This window comes from Panthera pardus, unplaced genomic scaffold, assembly GCF_024362965.1.
Source record: "Panthera pardus isolate Hobbes unplaced genomic scaffold, ASM2436296v1 HiC_scaffold_7, whole genome shotgun sequence".
Taxonomy (NCBI): Eukaryota; Metazoa; Chordata; class Mammalia; order Carnivora; family Felidae; genus Panthera; species Panthera pardus.
Genome location: NW_026527002.1, coordinates 29,771,403 through 29,797,723, shown reverse-complemented (window position 1 = coordinate 29,797,723; position 26,321 = coordinate 29,771,403). Strand labels below are relative to the sequence as shown.

Below are 26,321 nucleotides of genomic sequence, written 5' to 3'. Positions count from 1 at the left end.
GTAGGTGTAGGGGGAACATACCTCAACACGATAAAAGTCATATTATGTAAAATTCACAGTTCATACTCCATTAGAAAAACAGATCTTTCCCCCTAAGGTCAGGAACAAGACCAAGATGTTCACTCTCGCCACTTTTAACCAACATAGTACTAGAAATCCTAGCCACAGCAATCAGACCACAACAACAACAGATCCAAATTGCTAAGAAAGAAGTAAGACTTTCACTATTTGCAGATAACATGATACCATATATAGAAAGCCCTAATTACTCCACCAAAAAAAAAAAAATACTATAACTGATAAATGAACTCAGTAAAGTCACAGGTTACAAAATCAATATGCAGAAATCTGTTGTATTTCTATACACCAATAATGAAGCAGCAGAAAGAGAAATTGAGAAAACAATCCCATTTACAACTACACCAAAAATACTAAGATACCTAGGAATAAACTTAACCCAAGAGGTGAAAGGCCTGTACTCTGAAAACTATAAAATACTGATAAAAGAAATTGAAGATGACACACACAAATGGAAAGACTTTCCATTCTGATGGATTGGAAGCATATTGTTAAAATGTTTATACTATGCAAAGCAATCTACACATTTAACACAATTTATAAAAATATCAATAGCTTTTTTTTGCAGAACTAGAACAAACAATCCTGAAATTTATATGTAACCACAAAAGACCCCAATAAGCCAAAAACAATTTTGAAAAAGAAAAGCAAAGCTGGAAGTATCACAATTCCAGACTTCAAGTTATATTACAAAGCTGTAGTAATCAAAATAGTATGGTACTAGCATAAAGAAGGCCTATAAATCAGTGGAACAGAACAAAAACTCAGAAATAAACCCACAATTATATGGTCAATTAAATTCTGACAAAGCAAGAAAGAATATTCAATGGGAAAAAGACAAAATGGTGCTGGGAAAACTGGTCAGCTACATGCAAAAGAATGAATCTGGACCACTTTCTTACACCATACACAAAAATAAATGCAAAATGGATTAAAGACCTAAATGTGAGACCTGAACCATAAAAATCCTAGAAATGAGCATGGGCAACAATATCTCTGATATTGACAGTAGCGACATTTTTCTAGATACATCTCCTGAGGCAAGGGGTATAAAAGTAAAAATTAACCATTGGGACTACACCAAAATAAAAAGCTTCTGCTCAGCAAAGGAAACAAATCAACAAAAATAAAACACAACTACAACTGGAAGAAGATATTTGTAAATGACATATGCAATAAAGGATTAGTATCCAAAATATATAAAGAACTGATGCAACTCCACACCCCAAAACCAGTTAAGAAATGGGCAGAAGACACAAAGAGACATTTCTCCAAAGACAACATACAGATGGCCAGCAGAAACATGAAAAGATGCTCAATATCATTAGAGAACTGCAAATAAAAACTATAATGAAGTATCACCTCACACCTGTCAGAAAGATTAAAGTAAAAAACACAAGAAACAACAAATATTGGTGAGGATTTGGAGAAAAAAGAACCCTTAACACTGTAGGTGGGAATGCAAACCAATGTAGCCACTGTGGAAAACAGTATGGAAGTTCCTCAAAAGGTTAAAAATAGAACTACCCTGTGATCCAGTAATCACACTACTGGGTATCTAACCAAAATATACAAAAACAATAATTCAAAGTGATATATGTACTCCTATGTTTATAGAAGCATTATTACATTAGTCAAATTATGGCAACAGCCCACAGGTCCATTGATAGACAAAAGGATAAAGAAGATTTGGGGTGTGTGTGTGTGTGTGTGTGTGTGTGTGTGTGTGTACACAGACATATACACACACACAAGAGAATATTATTCAGTCATAAAAAATAAAATCTTACCAATTGCAACAACATGGATGAAGCTAGAGAGTATGATGCTAAGTGAAATAAATCAGAGAGACAAGTACCATATGATTTCACTCATATGTGGAATTTAAGAAACAAAACAAATGAGCAAAGGAAAAAAGAAAGGAGGGGAGATAGAAATGAAGAAACAGACTCTTAACTATAGAGAACATATTGATGGCTAACAGAGGGGAGGTTGGTGGGAAGATTGGTACAGTAGGTGATGGAAATTAAGGAGGCCACTTGTAATGAGCACTGAGTGATGTATGGAATTGTTGAATTTCTATATTGTACACTTGAAACTAATATAACACTGTATGTTAACTATACAGGAATTTAAAACAACAATAACAAAATTCCAACAAAAAGAGTGTAGGACCAGATGGAGTCATAGGTGAATTGTACCAAACATTTAAAGAAGAGTTAATACCAGTTACCTATTATTCTCAATCCAGTCTAAAAAAATTGAAGGAAAGCTTCCAGATTCATTTTTATGAAGCTAGCATTATCCTGATACCAAAATCAGACAAAGATTAGAAAAAAAGAAAACTACAGGTCAGTATCTCTGATGAACATAGATGTAAAAATCCTCAACAAAATATCAGCAAGCTGCATTCAACAGCACATTAAAAGGATCATTCACCACGATCAGTTGGGATTTATTCCAAGGATGCAAGGATGGTGTAATATTTGCAAATCAATCAACATGACATACCACATCAACAAAATGAAGAATAAAAATTAAATGATCGTTCCAAGAGATGCAGAAAAAGCATGTGACAAATTTCAACTCAGTGAACCCACTCAGTGAAGTGGGTTTACAGGGAATATACCTCAACATAATAAAGGCCATATATGAAAAACCCACAGCTAACATCATACTCAATGGTAAAATACTAGAGATTTTCCTCTAAGAGCAGGAACAAGACAAGAATGCCCACTCTTCACTACTTTGCTTCAACATACTACTAAGAATCCTAGCTGCAACAATCATACAAGATAAAGGAATAAAAGGCATCAAAATTGGTAAAGAGGAAGTAAAACTGTCACTGCTTTCAGATGCCATGATACTATACATAGAACACTGTAAAGACTGCACCAAAAATACTATTAGAATGGGCAAATGAATTTAGTAAACTCACGGGATACAAAATTAATACACAGAAATGTTTCATTTTTTTTTAAAGTTTATGTATTTATTTTGAGAGAGAAAGCATGCAAGTAGAGGAGGGGCAGAGAGAGAGAGGGAGAGAAAGAATCCCAAGCAGGCTCAGTGATTTCAGTGCAGAGCCCAACCCAGGACTCAATCCCACAAATTGTGAGATCATGATCTGAGCTGAAATCAGGAGTCAGATGCTTAACCAACTGAGCTACCCAGGTGCCCCAGAAGTCTATTTCATGTTGGTACACTAATAATTAGCAGAAAGAGAAATTAAGAAAAGAATTCCACTTACAGTTGTGTCAAAAAGAATACAATACCTAGGAATAAACTTAATCAAAGAGGTGAAAAAAGATCTCGGAAAACTATAAAACACTGATGAAAGAGATTCAAGACAACAAAAACAAAATGGGAAGATATTCCATGCTCATGGATTGGAATAATTAATATTATTCAAATGTCCATACTACCCAAGACAATCTACAGATTCAATGCAATCCCTATCAAAACACCAACAGCCTTTTCCATGGAACTAGAACAAATAATTGTAAAATTTGTATGGAACCACAAAAGAACCCACATAACCCAAGTATTCTTGAGAAAGAAGAACAAATCTGGAGATATCACAATCCCAGATTTCAACATATATCACAAAGTTGTAATCAAAACAGTATGGCACTGGCACAAAAATAAACACATAGATCAATGGAAAAGAACAGAGAACCCATAAAGAAACCCATACTTATATGGGCAATTAATCTTCAACAACTCAGGCAAGAATATACAATAGGGAAAAAGTATCTTCAATAAACAGTGTTGGGAAAATTGGATAGCTACATTAAAAACAATGAAACTGGACCACTTTGTTATACCATATGCAAGAATAAACTCAAAATAGATTAAAGATCTAAATGTGACACATGAAGCCATAAAATTCCTAGAGGAAAACATAGGCGATAATTTCTCAAACATTGTCCCTAGCAACATTTTTCTAGATATGTATCGTAAGGCAAGGCAAACAACAGCAAAAATAAACTACTGGCACTATATCAAAATAAAAGTTTTTGTACATCAAAGGAAACCATCAATGAAGTGAAAAGGCAACCTATTGAATGGGAGAAGATATTCACAAATGTTATCGCTGATAAGGGGTTAATACTTAAAATATGTAAAGAATATATAAAACTCCACACCAAAAAACAAAACAAAACAAAACAACAAATAATCTGATTAAATATGGACAGAGGACCTGAATAGACATTTTTCCCAAGAAGACATATAGGTGTTCAAGCAACACATGAAAAGATACTTGACATCACTAATAATCAGGAAAATACAAATCAAAACCACAATGAGATATCAGCTTATAGAATCAAAAAGACAAGAAATAACAAGTGTTGGTGAGGATGTGAAGAAAAAGGAACCCTCATGCACTGTTGATGGGAATGTAAATTAATGCAACCACCAAGGAAAACAGTATGAAGTTTCCTCAAAAAATTAAAAATAGAATTACCATGTGATCCAGTAATTCCACTACTGGCTAATTACCTAAAGAAAACAAAAACACAAATTTGAAATGATATATACACCCCCATGTTTATTGTGACATTACTTACAATAGCCAAGATATGAAAGCAACCTAAGTATCTATTGATAGATGAATGGATAAAGAAGATATGGTACATATATAAATGGAATATCACACAGACATAAAAAGGATGAGATCCTGCCATTTGTAACAACACGGATGGACCTAGTTGGTATTATGCCAAGTGAAATAAGTCAGACAAAGAAAGACAAATTCTATATGATTTCACTTGTACGTGGAATGTAAAAAACAAAATGAATGAATGAATAAAAGGTTGACACATACTCATAAACGTGGAGAACTGATTGTTGCAGGGGTGAGGAGTGGGGGAATGGGTAAAATAGGCAGACAGAGGTGGGAAAGACAGGTTTGCAGTTACGAATGAATAAGTCATGGGAATAAAATGTACAGCATAGGGAATATAGTAAATGGTACTTTAACAGTGTTACATGGTGACATATGGTGGCTACTCTTGTGGTGAGCATAGCATAATGTGTAGACTTGTTGAATCACCATGTTGTATACCTGAAACTAAGGTAATGTTGTGTATCAACTATACTTCAATGAAAAAGGAAAAATATAATTGCAGAATAGACAAATAATTTGAACACAGACTCCACAGGAGTATATATGCAAAATATAAGCCCATGTAAAAATGCTCAATATCGCATTATCCAAGAAATTCAAATTAAAATAATAATATACCACTACACACACAAGAATGACTAGAACGAAACAAAACCCAGCGACATCCAAAAGAAACCAAATAAACCCTCAGTGATACCGAGAGTTGATAAGGATGTGACGCAATTGGCCGCCAATATCATTCCAATAGTTTTGCCCTTAAAATTTTTTTTTAATGTTTATTCATTTTTTTTGAGAGACATAGAGCACAAACAGGGGAGGGGCAGAAAGAGAGGGAGACACAGAATCCGAAGCAGACTCCAGGATCTGAGTTTTCAGCACGAAGCCCAATGCAGGGCTCGAATTCACGATCCGTGAGATCATGACCTGAGCTGAAGTTGGACGCCCAACCCACTGAGCCTTCCAGGCGCCCCTTTGCCTTTTTGCAGTTGGCAGTGATGTCCTAATTTACAGAAGCTGAATCTTTCCTGCCTTTAACTTGACTTCTCTGCAATTCTTTCCCCTTGCTTGTTGCGTGTTTTTAAAATCACACTTAAAATTCTCTCCGCTGTGCACTTCTCGGCACTTTGCTGACTTCTCTGCCTGTGGCAATGATGCTGCTCTATAGCGTGTCATCCGTGGTCTGCTCTCCTGTCAAGTCACTGAGGAAACACATGCATGCTCAGGACTTCAACTCTCACACCTATTCTACTGGTTCCCCGATCTTGATCCAAGGCCCACAGTTCCCTTCTGAGTACTCACCCTGATTCTCTGGTTACTTACTGGACATTTCCTTCTGAATGTCTTCTCCTTTTACCAGCTCAACATGCGTCTAACCAAACAAATTAATTTCTGCTCAGAATTTTCTCCTACTCTCCTGTAATGTATGCATTTCCTCCCCACTCCTACCTCCTTTCACTTTCAAGTTAGAACCTGTTACATTTGATGTTTCCTTTACCCTAGCCCCTAATACCCAATTTATCCTAGCCAAAGTTTTTCATAACGTGGTCCCACCTAATATTCCCATCCAATACCAAGCCAAATAAACTATTGCTCTTTACTGGAATCCTCTGAGTCTTTTCAGATATTTCTTCTTCCCCAAGTCATCTATAGTAATAATAGATCTTTTTTTTTTTTTCTGATTGTAAAGATAACTCTAAGTCACAGTGATTTCCTATTCTTTACAAACTACTGCCAGTGCCTAGCACTTCACTACTGTCACAACATCTGTAGAGATGTGGTTCTGCTCCTGATTAAGTTAGGAAATGATATCTGACCCAAGCAAGACAAATGAAACGTGTTAGGGAAATGACCATTTTGAACCCAATGACAGAGACTGGGAATGACTGAGAATAATTTACTATGCTATAAAGCACTTTACATTTTCTTTTTGAGAGAGAGAGAACACAGAGTGTGAGCAGGGGAGGGGCAGAGAGTGAGGGAGACAGAGAATCCGAAGCAGGTTCCAGGCTCTGAGCTGTCAGCACAGAGCCTGATGGGGCTCGAACTCATGAACCGGGAGATCATGACCTGAGCTGAAGTTGGACGCTTAACTGACTGAGCCACCCAGGTGCCCCATATGCCCTACAGCACTTTAGATAAGCACCAAAGAAGTCATGTGCTCCTCGGGGTATGGCTGAGCTGGGCATCAGCATTCAATCCCACAAGTCTTCCAGTTTAAGAGGAATAGAAATGTGCCGCATATAATATGTTCTAATTTCTAATATGCCATATGTTATATGTTCATATCCCTTAGGTTGTTTATTCCCTTAAATAACTCACAAACTATTTTCCTTTACAGTAATACATAATAATAAAATTACTATTAATATGTAACATTTGTTTTGAATACTCTGTACTAGGCAGTATGCTAAACACTTGACATTTATGATATTTAATCCTCACAATAACCCAAGGACGGTTGTTACCCTCATTTTACTGAGGCACATAGATGTTACTTCATTAGCCTAATTTCCCTGCTCAAGGTTACATAATAACTAAGCACTGACACTCATGTAGTGATGGAGCTGGAATCACAGTCTTTTTTTTTTTTTGAGAGAGAGGGCACAAGTGAGTGAGGGCAGACTGAGAGAGAGGAGAGAGAGAATCCCATGAGGGGCTCAGAGAGAGAGAAGGAAGGAGAGGGGGAGAGAGAGACAGAAGGTGGGGGGGGGGAGAGAGAGAGAGAGAGAGAGAGAGAGAGAGAGAGAGAAGTGGGGCTCACCTGCATTTAATCAAAGCAGGGTTCTAGCTCACGAATCATGAGATCATGACCTGAGCCGAAGTCAGATGCTCAATGACTGAGCCACCCAGGTGTCCTGGAGCCCATAGTTTTAACCCATTACCTGGTCGTCCTTACCCTGGCTGCATACTAGAATAATGTGGGAGTTTTTAAATATGCCATTGCTGGGTCCCACTTGAGTGAATCTGATTTTCTAGGTCTGCAGTGTGGCTTACCCACCTGTACTTTTTAAAAGTTTCCCAAGTGATGACATTGGGTAGACAGAACTGAGAACCGTTAGTTACACACTACTGTTTCCCACAAGTAACTGCTATCTTACCAGTTGCCTATTCTTGCATTCACCCAGCCACTCCCTCACCTCCACAAACCTCAGAGGGTCTCATGGTATAATTTGATGTCTTAACATGGTGAGCCTGACTTGAAAATTACTGTACCAGCTTTTTTATTTCCATAAATCAACACTAGATGGCAGACTATACATAGGAAATCATGTTAAGCATTGTCATTTCAGAAACATTTTATTTTTCCTTTGAATAACCTCATTAGCCAATATTCCAGTTTAACAATATAGTATTAAAGCCAGGGTAATTTTTCCATAAATTGACTTAGTCTGTATTATGGGTCAACTCGTATTACTTTTTTTTTAAATGTTTATTTCTGAGAGAAATAAACAGGGGAGGGGCGGAGAGAATGGAGGAACAGAGGATCTGAAGCAGGCTCCATGCTGACAGCAGAGAGCCTGATGTGGGCTTGAACCCACGAATCGTGAGATCATGACCTGAGCTGAAGTCAGATGCTCAACCCACTGAGCCACCCAGTTGCCCCTCAACTCATATTACTTTAAGCAGAGCCATGAATACCCTGTATATACTACGGCCTGGACTTGGTCCTCTTCCAGCTCTAGCTGTAAAAGGGGTTTATTAATCATCAACATATAGAAAGTGATATATTTTTCCTTTGTTGTTTTACTTGAGAACACTTTTCCACTAATAGATTTCAATGTCCCTGTCAAATAATTGTCCCATTGATAGAAACATTTACAAATATCCTGCTTACCTTTCTTAGGGATCTTGTTACATCTCCAACCTGCAAGGCAGGGGGCACTTAGTTCTATATGCCCATTTTCCCTTCTCCTTAGAGACTCTGTTTGCTTGGATATTGGAACTACAGATGTGGGGTCTGTGAGGCACAATATAAGAGGAGCATATTAACATGATCATTTATTTAGGATCTCACAACCAGCAAAGTATCTTCACCTTCCTCACCTCAAAGGGGTCTAGCCACCTCCGAGTTAGCATACCCGGGGCAGCCAAGATAGGGCACACCTGTGTTGGACTCTTTCGAGGTGCAATGGGATTCTCCATTCTAAATTTTTTTCACTACCTTAGATTTCAAGTGTGAAACAATTCATATCCTTCCTCTGACCCTATGCATGATGAAAGATAGGACTGGAGAGATTTAGTTTAAGCAATCTTTCTAAATGCAAACAAATGATCACCAGCTCAATGGCTCTCCAATTCTCCTGGGATACAGTCTAGATTCCTTAATACGGATTATAAGGTTATTTAAGATCTGCACCTCCCCCCTCCTTATCTCCCAGGTTTTTTACTCCCAATCGTACATACACTATGTGCAGCTTCAGCAACATACTTTCTTCTGTTTCATGAATGTTCACAATGAGCTGGGAGGTTTTTGGATGAACATCCTCTCCCATCTTCCATTTTGAACTCCATCCCAACCCATGCTTAACCTACCTTTACATGTTTAATTTCTACCTACACATTAGGTCTCAGCTTACATGTAATTTCCTCCACCAAGCCTTCCCTGACCACCGAGGTATAGTTTTGTTTCCTCTCTTTTCTGCATTTCCTCCTTCAGACTATTTGCCACACTATGTTATAATCACCTCTTTTCACTTCTGTAAAGATAAGACTGCAAACATCATGGAGGCAGTCTTGGCTACTCTTGTATTCTTACCATCTAGCTCAGTGCTTGGCAAGTACCAAGCTCTCTATAGGTATTTAATGAACAAATGAGTGAGGTCTCAATATCTAATAGCAGCCTTCTTCAGTCATTTTGTACCCAAGGCTTGACAGCAGTAATTTTATGCACACCCGCAAGTAATAAATTGTCTAAAACCAGCCCAAACTGTCCCTTTCCTAGAAAACCAAAAGAGCATCTCAACCAATTCTTGATTTGTTTAAAAAAAGAGAACGTCTATGAAATGCCACAAGGTCTTGCAGATTCACTTCAGATTCAAGGCGGCAAGATGGGAGACAGGAAAAACAGTACAATTTAAGTCTCTTTTGCAACACAATTGAAATGAAGGAACCTTTACAAGATCATGAAAAGTTCGTGTGTATCAAGAACGTCACCACCATGAGAACTTTCAGTGATTTCGGGTCACTAAAAACAAACTTCGGTCTTCCCATAATAAGGATGAGCTCACTTCTTTCCATCCCCACCCCCTCCCTACCCCTGCCTTTTGCCTCCCCCCTCTACTACAATTTAAGCTGGGAACAATACAATTCCCCAAGCATAAATTTAAGAGAAGAGTAGCTAGACTACATCTCTTCAAACTCGTATTCTAGATTGTAGATAAATCTCCGTGCTTGCTTGCATACTTTGCTGACAGATTTCCTAAGAACTTGTTCGTTTTTGGCTTGCATACTTTGCTGACAGATTTCCTAAGAACTTGTTCATTTTTAGCTCCGTGTAAAGATAATGGGATTGAGTAGATTTAAAATCCTTTTAGTTCCTATCGTGGGTCAAGCCAAACTAACAAAACTCAAGTTCCTGGAGAACATCATTATGCTTCTTGTTCCCTCTTTATCAACTCTCAACATAATTACTTTCACATAACTGTGGATGACAAAACCTATTTTGAAGGTTATTATAAGCATCAACCTGAGGGCCTCTGAAACTCATCTTGAATCTCTGTAAGAATGTTCCTTGGATTTCACAAGGTCTCCTTTGTCACTCCCTAGAAGAAAGTCCTGGAGATCTTAATATCAAGAATAATTGTTCTTGTCCTGAGAAGTTGGTTTCCTTTTATCCGAGAGAGCAAAAGAACACATTAAAATTATAACTCTCAGGATCTCACCCCAGATCTACAGAATTTGAAATTCTATTGGTGGGGCCCAGGTGATTATAGTTTTATAAGCTCATTAGGTGATTCAGATGCACATACACATTTGGGAATCTCTCTTATAGATGAGAATTATGTAATTGACTAGGTTTCTCCTCAAATTAGGCCACTGGAATGCTTAGAATGCAAATTTATGGCTGACGGGTAGCAGCAGGTATATGGATCATTTTTTTATACTTTTTAATTATTTTCCTGTCTCCCTATGCTTGCATCTTTGGTTTAATTTCTTCTTTCACCTCACTTCCAATTTAAATTCTTGTTATAGTACATAACCACATAAGCCATCTTAAATTCCTTTTGGAACATGTCAAGAAATAGGCAGAGAGCCAGACAAATATGTAAATAATTATGACACTCAGCTTCTGTAGAGAAAAAAATATTCTTGGCAATTGGTACAGAATAAGCACCCTTGGCTGACCTGAAGAAAGCCTCGTGCGTGCGTGTGTGTGTGTGTGTGTTTGTGTGTGTGCGTGTGTGAGCACACACACATGCTAACTCATGTTCCAGGAAAGGGGAGAGGCGGCCATACATGTGAATTAGAGAACCATTGTCTTTCTGCTTATCAGTGAATGATTTTTACATTCCTCTATCAAAAAGCAATTGTACTTCTTTGATGCTCTTCATTAAACCTGTGGTACATGTACCAGCTAGAGAATTCATGTCTGAAACAGTACTGTGGATGGATGTTAAATGAGACTACCCTTCTGTCTGTTGTGCCCTTTTTTGCTTAGCCCCCAATTTTTTCCATCTTAATCCCTGTCTTATCTTCCTTTACTTCTAACTAATCCCCAACAAAGGCATAAATTTATAGGAGCTTTAGAGAGCGATTCCCAGAATTACTGGAAGGGAAAGGGACCCATAGGTCGTTTTGATATGTTTCAATGAGGGGAAATCACTCTCTGCCCTTCTTTCTAAAACCACCAGCCTTTGAGAATCACTGCAAGTGGGGCTAAGCCTGGGAATTCTATCACATGGCTAACAGTCTGCTTTATTTATCTGAATGACTGATCATGTGTCTGTGGCTGGGAGAACCAGATATTCATCTCCTGTTTTAGTCTCCTCAGTCATTCCCAGGAGGAAGCTCTGGGACAACCAGCTAAATGACCTCGGGGAGCCTTTGGGTTAATGTAGACTGACGCCAGTTCTCTGGCTTGAGGCTGTTAGACTTCAATGCATTTGCTGGGTTTTTACTTTTTGGATATCTACTTATCATACAGCTCCAACTGTTCTGAAACATTAAGTGATGGTTAGGCTTCACCATACCAAGATGAGCTTTATAATAATTGGGTAAGAATTGGGTCACTTTGGTCCTGCCAAAAACCCCAGAAACTGATAAATCTGATTGGGAGTTGTTCGTCGGTGCTCTGTAGGTCAACACAATGCTTGTCAAACTGCTACTAAATTTTGAGATAAGTATTAAACAAAAGGATCCACCTAAAGGCAAGATCCTTCAATATAACCAGCATTCTGAGAACCTATTTTGTATAATGTATGGGCTAGACATTGCAGGGATCTGCAGACAAGAAGGCTGATAGAATTAATAACAAGAGCCAGCATTTAGTGAGCATCTGGCAGTTAATACACTCACGTTAATTTAATTAGAAAAGTTGACCATTACTCACTTATTACCGCAAGAGAACTAAGTCCAGAATGGATAAGAAACTTGCCCAAAGCCACTTATATAGGGTGTTAGAGTTAGGATCCAAAGCTGCTGCTTTTCCCTAACTAGGGCACCACCTGCAGCATGGAAGTGTGTGTGTGGGTGTGTGGATGTGGGTGTTGGTGTTGGTGGGGGTGTTGATGTGGTGGGGGTGTGTATGGGTGTGTGGATGTATGGGGTGTGTGGGTTGTGGAGGTGGGCATAGGAATGAGGGTGGGGGTGGGGGTGGGTATAGGTGTGAGGGTGAGTGTGGGAGTGTGTGTTGGGGTGTGTGTGGGTGTGGAGGTGGGTGTGGGGGTGTGTAATAAGATATGTAAATCAATAACCACAATACCAGGAAGAAGAAAATAAGGGAAGTATGATGGGAGAAACACCAACAATGTGCTAAAAACAGATGGAGGGAAAGATCTTCAGGAGGAATTGGAAACTGGCTTTGGAATTGAGTTGAAGACCTTAAGAAATGGATGGAGTTGGGGAAGAAGGAACTGAGACTGGCATACCATGAGGAAGAAACAGTGTAAGGAAACTCCTGGAGATGAGAGGACCAGTCGCTTTAGGAGAGGGGGAGATCCCCAGTTTGGTGGGCATTCAGGGTAGGTCCAAGGGCCCATGGTGGAGAGCTCTGGTGGTGCAGCTGGGCCGGGGAGCGTCTCTCTAATTCGTTAATGGGCTACTCATGGTTGTTGGGCGGCAGATTGACCGCAGTTGTGCCTAAAACGAATGGGCAGGTTGCCTACAGGAATGGTATTTGAAAAGCATGGAGGCCAACTAAAAGAACTTCAAAGAAGTCCTAAGAAGAGTGAGAGCAACTTGACTGTGGGCAGCAGGAATTCATGGAGGGGGGGCAGATCCAAAACCCATACTCAGGGCTTCCGCAATGATTAGAAAAAGCAGGAGCAGATCTGGGGATAAGTTCAGTTTGGGATATGTTGAGCTTCAAGCAAGAGCAGGAAATTCAGGTAGAGATGCCCAGAGGGCAGCTGGAATCACCACCTACAGTTAGGAGAGGGAGGTTTAGTAAAATGTGAGAGAATTTTGCATAGAGGTTTATAGGAGGAGTTTTGTACTAAAGGAGAAGACAGGACCGCAGAAAGGCAGAAGGAAGAGATTGGAGATAATAGGTGGTGGTTATTAACTGTAAACACAATGTGACTGGGGAGAAAAAAATATGGGTGCAACAAAGGAAGAGCTGTGATGAATTAACTGGCAAACTTGCCTTTACAGAACTAACTCCCCATACACAAAAGACTTAAGGAGGGAAGAACCATCCCTACGATCTTAATAAAAGTTGGATGACAGGCAAGGCCTCCTAGTTTGTGATATTCAGGATTCCCTTGGGTTGTTTTTTGTTGTTGTTTAAGATCGGCCAGCCTGAAATAACTTTTCAGTTTTCTCCTTTTGGTTTGTTTCATTTCCTATGTCTTGGGTAATAGGAACAGATACCAGCAATTCCTCTTTAAAGTAGAAACCTAAAAGGTAGGCTGAGAGAGATCTACCCCACAAGCTATTCCCGCATCTACTAATTTTTCCTGCTCGCCCTAGCGCGCTGGAAGGTGATCCCTGCTTCATTACCAAGGAATTACCTGGGCATTGCTGCAACTGAGCAAACATTTATTCAAGCCAGAAGCACTTCAAATGGCAAGATTACTCTTTCAATATTCACCATCCTGCCCTAGGCAACGCAGGCCAGAAGGCTGCTAATTACTTTCAAACTCAGAAAGGTTAATAGATTTTAATGATCGCTATCGTGCTCTTAAGTCACTTGGCAAGTGGCGAATAATGGTGTAGGGCATACCACGACTGAGGGAATAACTACTATAAAATAAATAACTAATACCATGCAAATTGATCTGTTCATACACGCATAGGTTGTACTCACCGCAGTAGGAGTAGCTCCTGAAAGGGCGGCACCAGCACCTCTCTCCACGCTCTGGTCTTTACCGCAAAGCATCAATGGCTCTTAAATGGGGAATCCACCTGGCCCAGAGTTGATTTGGCTTCTTGCTGTCTCCTCTGGCTGTAAAATTTAGGAGAAGAGGCAAATGAAGATCTGTTTGAAGATTTTAAATCTTCTAAAGAATCAGATCCGGTTCATTTTAGACTCCGTTATCTTCACCTCCTCTTTAAAAAACCTGGCGGTGACATCTAACTCCAAAATAATTCAAATGAGCCAACCAGTAAGGGGTTGCTGTCTGCATTTTGGATACGCATGGAAGTTAGAGTTTCTCGATTAGAGAAAGGGCTTTGGAGTCAATTAGTCCTGAGTTCAGTTTTCAACTCAATGATTACCATTAAGCCACTTAACCAAATTACTCTGGAAAAGAGCTGTGGCAGGCTTTAGGCTCTGGGTTACGGTGATGAACAAGCAGACACAGTCCCTGCTCTTATGGAGCATACCTGTTAGTTGGAGGAGATAGGCAATTAAAAAAAAATGCTGTAATGAACATCAAAACAGGGCCACGAGGTTCAGAGTTCCTGTGGGGTCTTGTCGGGGAAGGTGTTGGAAGTGTTGCTTACTTTTCTCTCTCTATGTGTGATCTTGGGCAAATTTCTTTGCCTCTCAGCTTCCTCGTAGGGCTGTTGGGATGATTCGGTTAAATAATAATTACAAATCCCTAAGTACTAATCTGGCATGTGGGAAACACACAATGAACACTATCTGATACTATTTTAAGCTCCCAGTGCCAGTATTTTGAATCATTTTCTTCACTCACTGCTGCATCCCCAGTGCCTAGAGTTGTGCCTGACACATGGCAGACATTTAATAAATGTCTGTTGGCTGAATAACTTTAATGAGGAAGATAATCATGATGGGGAAAAAAAAAAGACAACAGTGGAGATAAGAGTAAACAACAAAAAGTTTCTTAGACTACTTGATGGAGCCCTGGTAACTTGGGTGCAACAAAGTAGAGCTTTTAAGGGAGAAACTAAGCCCCAAAACAGAGTGCTCAAAAATTGAAACGGTAATTAACCCTCAAATGAAGGAATCAAATACTGTCTTCTCTCTCTTTATCCACTAGGGGGAGTATACTCCTTACCGCAAGTCAGCCTTTCTCGAGCTTTGTAAAATAAGGAGTTAATGGGACAATAACTAGAACCTGAGGCTGCAGCCTGTAGGTTTAAATTTAAGCAGATAGTTAAAGAAAGAAAGAAAGAAAGAAAGAAAGAAAGAAAGAAAGAAAGAAAGAAAGAAAGAAAGGGGAAAGAAAGAAAGGAAGAAAGAAAGAAAAAAGGGTCTCAGATAAAATCAAGTGGTAGGCAAAACAATTGATTAACATGTGATTCGGCTACTCTTTCAATCTTTGTAAGAGAAGAATAAGAATTAAAGAAAACCATTATTTCATTAACTGTAAAAAGAACAAGCCCTATTACGAAGGGTGCATATCTGCTCATTTCTTAATCTTTGGGTACTCAAAGTAAGATGTTCTAAAAATTATGGAAATATCATTACTTGATTATTTTAGAAATCTAAGTTTGCCAATATTGATTTTTTGAACATTTCTAAAATATTTTATTTTTGAGTGATCCCTATACCCAAAACGCACAACCCCAAGATCAAGAGTTGCACGTGTAACCGAATGAGCCAGTCAGGCAAGCCTTCACATATTTTCTTGCATGCTTGATCCAGATCATTTGTGAATTACAATATTTTGCTTTTCATTAAAGCTATCTCTTATTCATGGATGGAGCTTATAAACCACTATAAAACCTGTGTTGAACATATGTTGAAATGATGAGGCAAGAAGCATAAATAGAGCGGTAATCTCTAACAGAGCCTGGTAATCCTCTAAGCTCGAGCGGCTGTCGGCAAATGTGGCCTCTGCACACCGCACAGGTAAATCCAAGGTTCCTTCCACGATGACAATGATGTGACTTCCTGGAACTCTCAGGTATGACACACTACTACTTAAATGAAAATCATTTTTATCATAATAAGAACAATTTTAGAAATGCCTTTATTTTATTATGTATGTATAAATAACAATGTTGCGTGTTTTTCATGTCAGTTACAATTTCAGTGACTTAAAGCTATGAACGAAAGTCATTCTATGCTTCAAATTTCAAACTCAAGGAGGCACCTGTGTTAGAGCCAGCTCCCTCCCCTAAGGTTAACTAGAGAGACACCTGTCAGGACTGACTCTCTCACCAAGGCGTACGATGCTGCTCAGAGGGGAGAAGGCAGCCTGTCTTAGGAAGTGCAGTTTGCAGAGAGTCAGATGCTTTGCTCCCCAAAACCCAGAGAAGCACAGATGCCAAGAGCATCCTCATAAGGCTTAGCCTCGCCTGAAAGAAAATGGACACTTTTCTCCTTAATTAGATGTCTGCTTTGTCAGGGACTTGTTGATCTGTCTCATTCTCTTGAAGCAGTGGGAAAGTTAACTGGAGTGAACCTGGCATCACAGGGATTGCCAGGTAAGGAGGGGAGTCAGGGCTATTTGGGGTTTCTGGGAGGTAAGGACGATGGATCCCACTGGTCCTGCCTGGAGATGGCTGCAGAGGGAAGATGAGATTCAGACCTATAGAGTTGCCTGGAAACAAAGCAAGAGTAGCTAAGAGGTGTAGGCAAAGGAAAGCCACATGAATGTGCTAGCAAGGGGTCAGCAGTGGAGGTGGCCAAACTTAAGGAGCAATGCCCAGGAAAGCTTCAAAGGCTTGAGCCTGGCTGGAGCAGGGCAGGTTGGAGCTATCGTCCACCCTTAATGGCAATAATCCTGGTGAGCAACTACGGTCAACCAGGGAGACACCTGTAACCTCACCCAGTTAAGTAAGATGTTTATTCTTGTCATAACACTGAGGACCTAGCAGCTAAAAGAGAGAAAAGTGAAAGTTTTGTAGAGAGCAAACCATGCTCCCTCCCCCAAAGGAAACCACAGGAACCATATAGTTGGATCTAGTCAAGTCTGGGGCCATTGGAGAAAGCTTTGAACTAAATATGCAGTTTAATTTTAAAAAATGAACAGAAAAGAGTCTTTAAAAGATGAAACAAGACTTCTGTGATAACCAAAATTTATTGGAAGTTATCACCTGTGGTCAGTAATCATGAAGGGACTCAATATCCATTAAGAAAGGGAAGTTCCAACCCCGTACTCATGGAGACAGCTACTAGAAGAAATTAAAACCACTTATGTTCAAACCCTCAAATTTTTTTCTTAAAACTATCTACTTTAAACAAATTTTAGGGGAAAAAAGGGAAGATGGTATTCACTCCAGTTCAGTCAGGAATCGAGTATTGGCGTTCTAAGGCACATACCTGGTTTCTTGTGTACCCGACCTTAGTGCCTCCCATTATTACTCTGTCAATTGCACTTTGTTGGGTTCTTGTGAGTCATGGTGGCTTAGAGGTCTGAGTGAATCTCCCTTCACATTCTAGTCCATCCACTGATAAGATAAATGTGCTCTTCTCAAATCCTTCTTTTCCAATCTAAGTCAGCTGACCTATCTAAAATCCAGATCTTAGCCACTTGCTGTAACACCTGGGTGAATGATGTAACCTCGTTTTCTCATTGACAAAAGCCAGGGGTGACTCTATGAGCCTTCTGACCCTTCTCCTTAGTAAGGAAGAGACTTCTAGGATGCATTATCCCGAGACATAGAGCAAGGTGGAATTGAAAAAAAAGTTTAAAAGGTGTTTAAGTGGACTCATGGCTAACAGATGAGACTATAAAGAGTAATGTAGACAGAAAGAGATGAGAAGCATAGGCGAGAATCTGGTTTTGGGAGTGAGCATGTTTCAGGACACTTTGAGGAGAGACAGATTGTAATTAAGTTAAAGGGAGGAAGGCAATTAGGTAATGAGGGCTAAGGGCTTTACAATGTGAGATTTTATAACTATATTTGAAAAAATTCCCCTGGGCTCTGAGAAAAGAAAGCATATAGGGAGGCTCAGGAGAGAGAGAAATAGTTTATGAGCTTGGGAACTAAGGAACAAAATGAGGATGATAGTTTAGGAGTGACACAGGAAGAGCATTCACATAGTTTGATAAAATTAGCATCCAAACTGGCGGGTGAAGAGAGGATCTCCCGAAAACAGCCGGAAACACAATAACCTCAACAACTGCTATAGCAATTTAAGGGTTACAAACCATTCTAATATGGTCCTCAAACTGACCTCAACAGGGCAACCACAGAGGGAGTCAGAGGCCAGGGTTAGGGGCAGGTCTCTGAAACTTGGTTCATATGTCCAATGAAGAGGATGTTAAAACTGATAGGCTGAGCTTGCAAAAGTCAATTTTCCTTCCGTCTCCTAAAACCCTTCGTAATCTTAACTACAATACATATAGGATAAGGAAAAAGAATTAAAAACATAAAACTCACCCCCAAACTCAAGTGCTGTGTTAGGGTTAAGCACTAAGTGTTTCAAGGTTATTAATAGGAAACAACCAACAGAGATTTCCAGGGGGGTGGTGGTGTGGATAATAAGCTAAAGGCAAACACAGATATCTTTATGCATATTGAGAAGGCTATATTGGTAGAATATACATGACACAACTCATTGCCATTCTTTTGCAACATTCATCTTTATATCAAACCATGAGGAGCATGTTTTTTGGGTGCTCTTAGGGAACGTACTCAGTCATCTTTGTCAGTGTTATTCTAGTCCCAGCTGTGATTCACTGGTTTGTTTATATCTGAATCCTGACTATGTGTGTGGGGCTTTGTAGGTGTAGACAAATTTGTATTAGATAATAATATGTATCCCTTTCCTGTGGCTGCTATAGCAAATTCCCACAAACTGGGTGATTTAGAGCGATAGGAATTTGTTTTCTCAGTTCTGGAAGCCAGAGTCTGAAATCAATGTCACTGGACAAACATTACAATGTCAGCACCGTATGTTCCTTCTGGCAGGTCTGGGGGAGAACCCCTTCCTTGCCCCTTCCAGCTTCTGTTGGAATTCTGGTGGCTTCTGCTGTGCTCATCCACTTGTGGCCCCATGACTCTAATTTTTATTTTCACAGCACCTTCCTCTGTATGTGTATGTGAACATCTCCTGTTTCCTCTCTCTTACAAGGACCCTTGTGACAGCATGTAGCACTCCCTCTGTTAATCCAGGGTATTCTCCTGTCTCAATATCCTGAATCACATCTGTAAAGTGTGTGTGTGCGTGTGTGTGTGCATGTATGTGCATGTGTGTGCACGTGTGTGCACATGTGGGTGGAGATAAATATCTTTTGCTATTCAGTTAGTGTTCAGCTGAGTCTCCTTAACGGTCTAGATGTCCTTCTCAGAAGTGGAGAAGTATGGCCATCAGGTGTTATACTATTATTTGATGACCACTGTCCATCCATGTGCCTTAGTCCAGCACCTCAGGCATGTTTCTCTTGTCTCCTGTCCTGTGGTGCCGTTACCTATGTGGTGACTGTGAAGTCACAGCTCACTACCTACTCTCAAATCAGGAAACTTCTCTAATTTGCAGTTGCTTGAACCCCAAAGTACACAGCAACACAGAGCCCAGACCCAAGGGTCCTTTAATGTTGTGAGTGGCTTTCTCTGAGTGCTGGACCCTTGACTTCTGAAGTTCTCTGGTGCCAGAAAGTCTGTAGTGACAGGATTTCAGGGGCCTCCGCCCTAGGAGTTGATCATGTGCCTCTGGTAAACAAGCATTCTTATCTTAGAAACTGGGAATGGCTGCTTATCAGGCAGGACTTTCACTGACCCATCAGAGGCACAGCTGCTCATCTGCCAGGCCCTAGGAAAATTACTGAACTGTATGAAGACTGCAAAATCAGTGGCCAAGGGCTCTGCAGCTTGTCTTTGGAACTGTTATTGTGACTCCAGACTCAGCCCCCATTGAAGACAATTGTGGACTGAGTTCAATCATAAACATGCTGGGCTTGCCATCAGAAAAGGCAAGCTCACACTAACAGGTTTCTCTTTGGTGAGCTGGGACACGCCCCAAATGAGAGTTGATCCGACTGAAACATACACTTGGAGATTGACTTCTGTGGGCTTCCGGATGGAAGGTCTTCATTTTTTTCATTACCTTCCTTGCTTGCTCACATTCTAGGAATGTACCTCTATCATTGTACAGATGATGAAACATAATGGCATAACATACTGTTGTGACAAAGATGAAGAAATGTACATTTTAGAATGAGAAAGCCTACAAAGTGGCTACTGTGGGTGTGAATAATCTTCACATGACACATTTCTTAGGGAGGATTTCTGAGACAGTATGCTGATTTCCTGTGTTGACCTGTTTGCATAGTTCCTAGTTTATTCCATTAGCTCTGCCAAACCTCATTTACTTTGCCACTTAGTGTGGTAGGTCGCTTGAGCCCTAGACTGGGAGTGAGGTCGTTTTTTTTTTTAAGGTTCTTTATTTATTTTGAGAGGCGAGGGGAGGGGCAGAAAGAGGAAGAGAAAATCCCAAGCAGGCTTCTCACTGCTAGCATGGGGCCTGACACTGGACTCGAACCCACAAACCGTGAGATCATGACCTGAGCCAAAATCGAGAGTCAGGTGCGTAACCCACTGAGCTACCTGGGAGTTCCAACGTCATGTGCTCTATTCGAATCTCCTTTAGAGAGTAATCTATACCTCTAGAAAAGTCACAGACTCTTTTTTTGTTTACTCCTTCTCTCCATTAAATACACGTTATAGCACGTTATTGATAAGGGTCTCCTCAAAATGGAAAAGATCAGGGCATCATGTAGGTCTCAGATTTTTTGAGAGAAAAGAGCAATATAAACGCAAGAAATGACTGCTATTCTACATACACGTGATATTAGTTGTAGACATAAAGGTTGACTACTGAGATTGTGTTATTCTAAATAAAACATAGGAAAGGGGACGGGTGAAATAGGTGATGGGGATTAAGGGCACTGCGTGTTGTATGGAAGGGTTGAATCACTAAATTGGACACCTAAAACTCATATCACCTGTTTTGTTAACTAACTGGAATCTAAATAAAAACTAAAAAAAAGAAGCATATTGGAAAAAAAATAAAACATGGTAAAAAGAACATTATACTTTCAATGTAGGGATAAGGAAAATGTGTATCTATGGGGGAAAATATGTGAAAAATACTATGATTTCCAAAGCAATTAAATGGCAAATTTCTTTTCTTCAATGGACTCTTAAATATAATAACCTTTTGGCTTATATAGACAGTATAAATAAGCAAAAAGAATGTATTTGCTTTTGAAAATGAAATTAATACAGAGCTTGCCCATTTTGCCTCTTCTCCTAATAAGTACAAGGATCAAGAAGTCTTTATTGGTTCCTAATTTCTCCCCTACAAACAACTTAACATTTTTCTACCCCATTCTACTATCACACATTACTTGCATTTCACAGCTGGCGTTTAACAGCTTGAGCTGTGGGGTCAATATCTCTGGGTTCAAATTCCAGATCTACTCTTAGTTATATGACCTTGGGCAAGTTTCTTAATCTTTTTGGACTTAAGTTCTGTCATCTGTACAGTGGGGATAATAATAGTACATCCCTTAGAATGTTGTAGTGCATATTAGTGCTTGGTTCCTAGAAAGCTCTCAATGAATCTTAGTTACTAATATTACTTTCTTTTAATAGATGACCTATTCTTTCTTGTATGAGACTGATTTATGTTCGTTTCCATCTTTCCCACTAAGTTATTGCGAAGAAAGAGATGGGACTGTGTCTTCTTCACCTTGTATCTCTCCCATGTGTTTAGTATAATGCATTGCACATGACAGATACCTAGTAAAGATTTGTAGAACTGAATTATCTCAAGCATTTGGAAAATGTATGCACATGTAGTCGCATGAAGTTTCAAATTAAGGATCAGAAATCCAGTATATTGCAAAAGCCTATTTTAACGGGAACAATATCACCTTAAAGACTGCAGTTGAATCCTTCCTCCCTCTTGCTGCCCTCAGACTCAAACTGAAACCAGGTGTCACTCATCTGCCATTTGCACTTTGGTCTCTAGACATTGTCGGTTAGCCCATCCAGTACCACAGATAGCTCCGCAGCTGATTCTCCCCAGGAGGCTCACACCAAATCACATCCTCCTGCAGAATGTGTGCTGTTCCACAGCGGTCCTCCAGTTTGGTTCTTAGAACCTAACAAGTATGGCCTCCCAACTCTCTTAGGACCCAGTTTCTATCTAATGTGGCCTGGGATTTGCAAGGTTTAACACTCATGAGTCCCATTCTACGTGATCACAGAAATACATATTCAATTGTATGATTCTGTTAAACAAGTTTGAAAGCTCTTCCAGCTACACATTTGAAGCTGTAGTCTTTGCTAAGAGATGTTTTTTTTTCTTCTAATATTCTCTGGAGGCATCTGGTTGAAACCCCTAAGCAACTGGAGCGGGTGAGGCATTGCCGTGACAAGGGATTTGCTGCATAATGCTTGGGTCTAAGAAATGTCACATTCCCTTGTTTGTTCAAAATCAAATTAAATCTGGTTGTGAGCTTGATTTCTCCAATCCCAGTCAGGTTTGGAATTCCTTCCCCTTCCTCAGGGTTAAGCAGGAGGATATTTTCACAGTTAAGGACGTTTGGGAATAGGTATTTTTAAAAATTAATTTATTTATGTTGAGAGAAAAAGAGAAAGAAAGACAGTGTGCATGCATGTGGAGGAGGGGCAGAGAGAGTGGGAGAGAAAATCCCCAGCAGGCTCCTCACTGCCCCCGTGGAGCCTGATGTGGGACTCGAACCCACGAACCCGTGAGATCATGACATGAGGTGAAATGAAGCATCGGATGCTTAACCGACTGAGCTACTCAGGCGCCCCAGGGAGTAGGTATTTTTGATCACAGTTAATGCTCTCCCCTTCATCCAGATTCTGCAGGTGGGCAGCTCCAGCCCCCCTAGGCTGAGTAGTGGCATTGGAGCCCTTCTGAGCTGCCTCCTCCCTCATTCCCAGTATCCAACTCAGACTTTATCTGTTCTTGTTGGCTCCCCCATTAGAGTTCAGCATTTCTATTCAGCAAGAGACTCTGGGCCTGTACCACTCTTGAAACAAACCCCTTTTCAAATCTGTCCCCTCCCATCAATCTTCTCTTGCCCTGGTCCTAGAGGTTTGCTGTAGGGTATCTCCCAGGCCAAGCTGTCAAAAAAAAAAAAAAAAAAAAAAAAAAAAAAAAAAAAAAAAAGTCCTACTATTTCTCCCTTGTGAACAACAGAAGCCTTCAGGATAAAAGCTTGGATAAAAAGCATAAGGAAGAGAGAAAAAAAAATTGTGCTCTGTCCTGAGTCTTACACAACAGGAAAAATAAGAATATAGTATCTCTATAAATTATTCTGCTGTGTATTTTATTAAAGTCCCTTGCCTTACTACATATTCTCTTTCAAGCCAAAATCAGAAATATGGACACAAAAGCCCATTGCAAGGAGACAATGGGGCAGGGTGAGCATAGGCAGGACTTGTACCCAGTATGCATGTGGGAGCTGTTGACAAAACCTTGTTTTTCTTGGACAATAGAAACCTCCAAAGGACTAGATTGTGAACAGTATCTGGATTCTCGATGGGGAAGTATGAACTTCTTCATTGGGGTGAGTCAAAACAACCAAAGGAGACTAAATTCTGGTCTTTCTCATCTTTCTTGTGATGTCTATATTTTAGCCAACATTAAATGTCTTCTCATATAGGGCACAACAAAGCAGTTCTGAATAGACCACTGCCTTTGGAATCAAAGAAATGGTTTTATTTAATGGGCTCATTTTGCTGATAATATATTCAGAACAAAGATTTTAAGTTGTATTTTTAATTAATCTATTTTTTAAAATGTTTATGTATTTTGAGAGAGAGAGAGAGACAGAGAGCAAGCAGGGGAGGGGCAGGGAGAGAGGGAGACAGAGAATCCTAAGCAGGCTCCAGGCTCTGAGCTGTCAGCACAGAGCCTGATGAGGGACTCAAACTAACAAACCGTGAGATCATGACCTGAGCCGAAGTTGGACACTCAACCGACTGAGCCACCCAGGTGCCCGTATTTTATTTTTTAAACCTTACTTATTTTGAGAGAGAGGGAGAGGGAGAGAGAGAATGCGTGCTAGTGGGAGGGTGGGGGGCAGAGAGAGGGGGAGACAGAGAATCCCAAGCAGGCTGTGCACTGTCAGTTCTCAGCCCAATGGGGGCTCCATCTTGCAAACCGTGAGATAATGATCTGAGCTGGAATCAAGAGTCAGACGCTTAACTGACTGAGCCCCCCAGGCCCCAAAGATTGTAAGGTTTTTTTTTATTATTTTTTTTAACGTTTTATTTATTTTTGAGAGAGACAGAGACAGAGTGTGAGCGGGGGAGGGGCAGAGAGAGAGGGAGTCACAGAATCGGAAGCAGGTTCCAGGCTCCAGACTCTAAGCTGTCAGCACAGAGCCCGATGCGGGGCTCAAACTCACGAACCATGAGATCATGACCTGAGCCAAAGTCGGTCGCTTAACCGACGGAGCCACCCAGGCGCCCCCAAAGATTGTAAGTTTTAAAGTCAATTTTCACAATTTTGGCTAATCCTTAGGAATCGCTATGAATTAAAAAAAGTAAACTGGAAATTACCTAAAAATACATAATTGTGTTAGTTTCAATTGAAGCATTAATATATTGAACTAATAAAGCAGCACCAAATTAAAAAATTAAAATTTTTCTTTTAAAAATTAAACATACTTGTAATCAGAACCTGAGAATTTGCAAATAGATTAATTCTAAGATTTAGGACCTAACTTGAGTATAATTTGGGAATTTGGGTCAATCAAGTTATCCTATGCTTATTCTTTACTTTTTCAGGGTATGGAAAATGTTTTTTATGTTTTTTTTTTTTTTAAATTGAGGTATAATTAACATATAATACTTTGTAAGTTTAAGATGTACAATGTGTTGATTTGATACATTTATATATTGCAGTATGCTTCCCACCATAGCATTATCCAACACCTCCATCACATCACATAATTAGCATTTCTTTTTTGTGGTGAGAAAGTTTAACATCTAGTCTCTTAGCAAATTTGAAGTATATCGTACAGCATTGCTGGCTATTATCACATGCTGTGTGTTAGATCTTCAGAACTTATTTATCTCCCAACGGTAAGTTTGTACCCTGTGACCAACATCTCCTTAATTCCTCTACCCCCTAGCCTCTGGCAACCACCATTTTACTCTCTGTTTCTGTAAGTTTGGCTTTTTTAGTCTCCACATATAAGTGATAGCATGTGATATTTGTGTGTCTCAGTCTGACTTCTTTCACATAGCAAAATGCCCTCAAAGTCCATCCATGTTGTCCCAAATGGCAAGATTTTCTTCTTTCCCCAGACCATACAAGACAACCTCCAAAACAGAGAATTATCCTGTCCACATGTCAATAGCTCCACTGCTGAGAACCCCTGGTGTTTACCAATACCAGGGGTTGACCCAGACCAGACAAAGTTGTCTCCTTGACTTTAAGACAGCAGTTGTCACAACGGAGCAGTTGTGTGGCTACAGCAAATCCAGCGAGAGTGATGTCAGCACGTGCCAGGAGAAGCCCCTCTATGGCCAGAACACTGACTTCAGTGCCATGATTTGAGGACAGGGGGAGGGACTGAGGGTAGAGCAATGGAAATGTAAGATGATCGTAGCCTTTTGAGAACACCTGTGGAGAAGGCAGGTGGTGTTGGGGGGAGAGATTTCTGATGAAATGATAGTCTGGGGCCTGCAATCTTCTTCTTAAAATAAACTTTTGGGGCGCCTGGGTGGCTCAGTCGGTTGGGCATCCGACTTCGGCTCAGGTCATGATCTCACGGTCAGTGAGTTCCAGCCCCGCGTCGGACTCTGTGCTGACAGCTCAGAGCCTGGAGCCTGTTTCAGATTCTGTGTCTCCCTCTCTCTCTGAACCTCCCCTGTTCATGCTCTCTCTTGCTGTCTCAAAAATCAATAAAGGTTAAAAAAATTAAAAAAAAAAAACTTTAGCTTTAGTTTCTTTTGTTTTTTATTTCTTCTGACAGAGAGAGAGAGATAGAGAGAGCACAAGTGGGAGAGAAACACAGACTGAGAAAGAGAGGATCCCAAGCAGGCTCTGTACTGTCAGCATGCAGCCCGACATGGCGCTTAATCTCAAGAACCATGAGAT

The 26,321-nt window shown here is 40.1% G+C and overlaps 2 long non-coding RNA genes across 2 annotated transcripts in view; one reads left to right on the top strand and one right to left on the bottom strand.

The window, feature by feature from the left end:
- The window catches only part of LOC109269416 (uncharacterized), a 311,096-nt gene that overhangs the window by 38,474 nt on the left and 246,301 nt on the right, over positions 1-26,321 (bottom strand). Inside the window, exon 3 of the long non-coding RNA XR_002081070.2 lies at positions 14,175-14,312. This is a non-coding gene — a long non-coding RNA (uncharacterized LOC109269416). The remainder of the gene's footprint in view (positions 1-14,174; positions 14,313-26,321) is intronic.
- Positions 16,085-26,321, top strand: part of LOC128775291 (uncharacterized) — a 46,817-nt gene continuing 36,580 nt past the window's right edge. The window contains exon 1 of the long non-coding RNA XR_008419916.1: positions 16,085-16,185. This is a non-coding gene — a long non-coding RNA (uncharacterized LOC128775291). The remainder of the gene's footprint in view (positions 16,186-26,321) is intronic.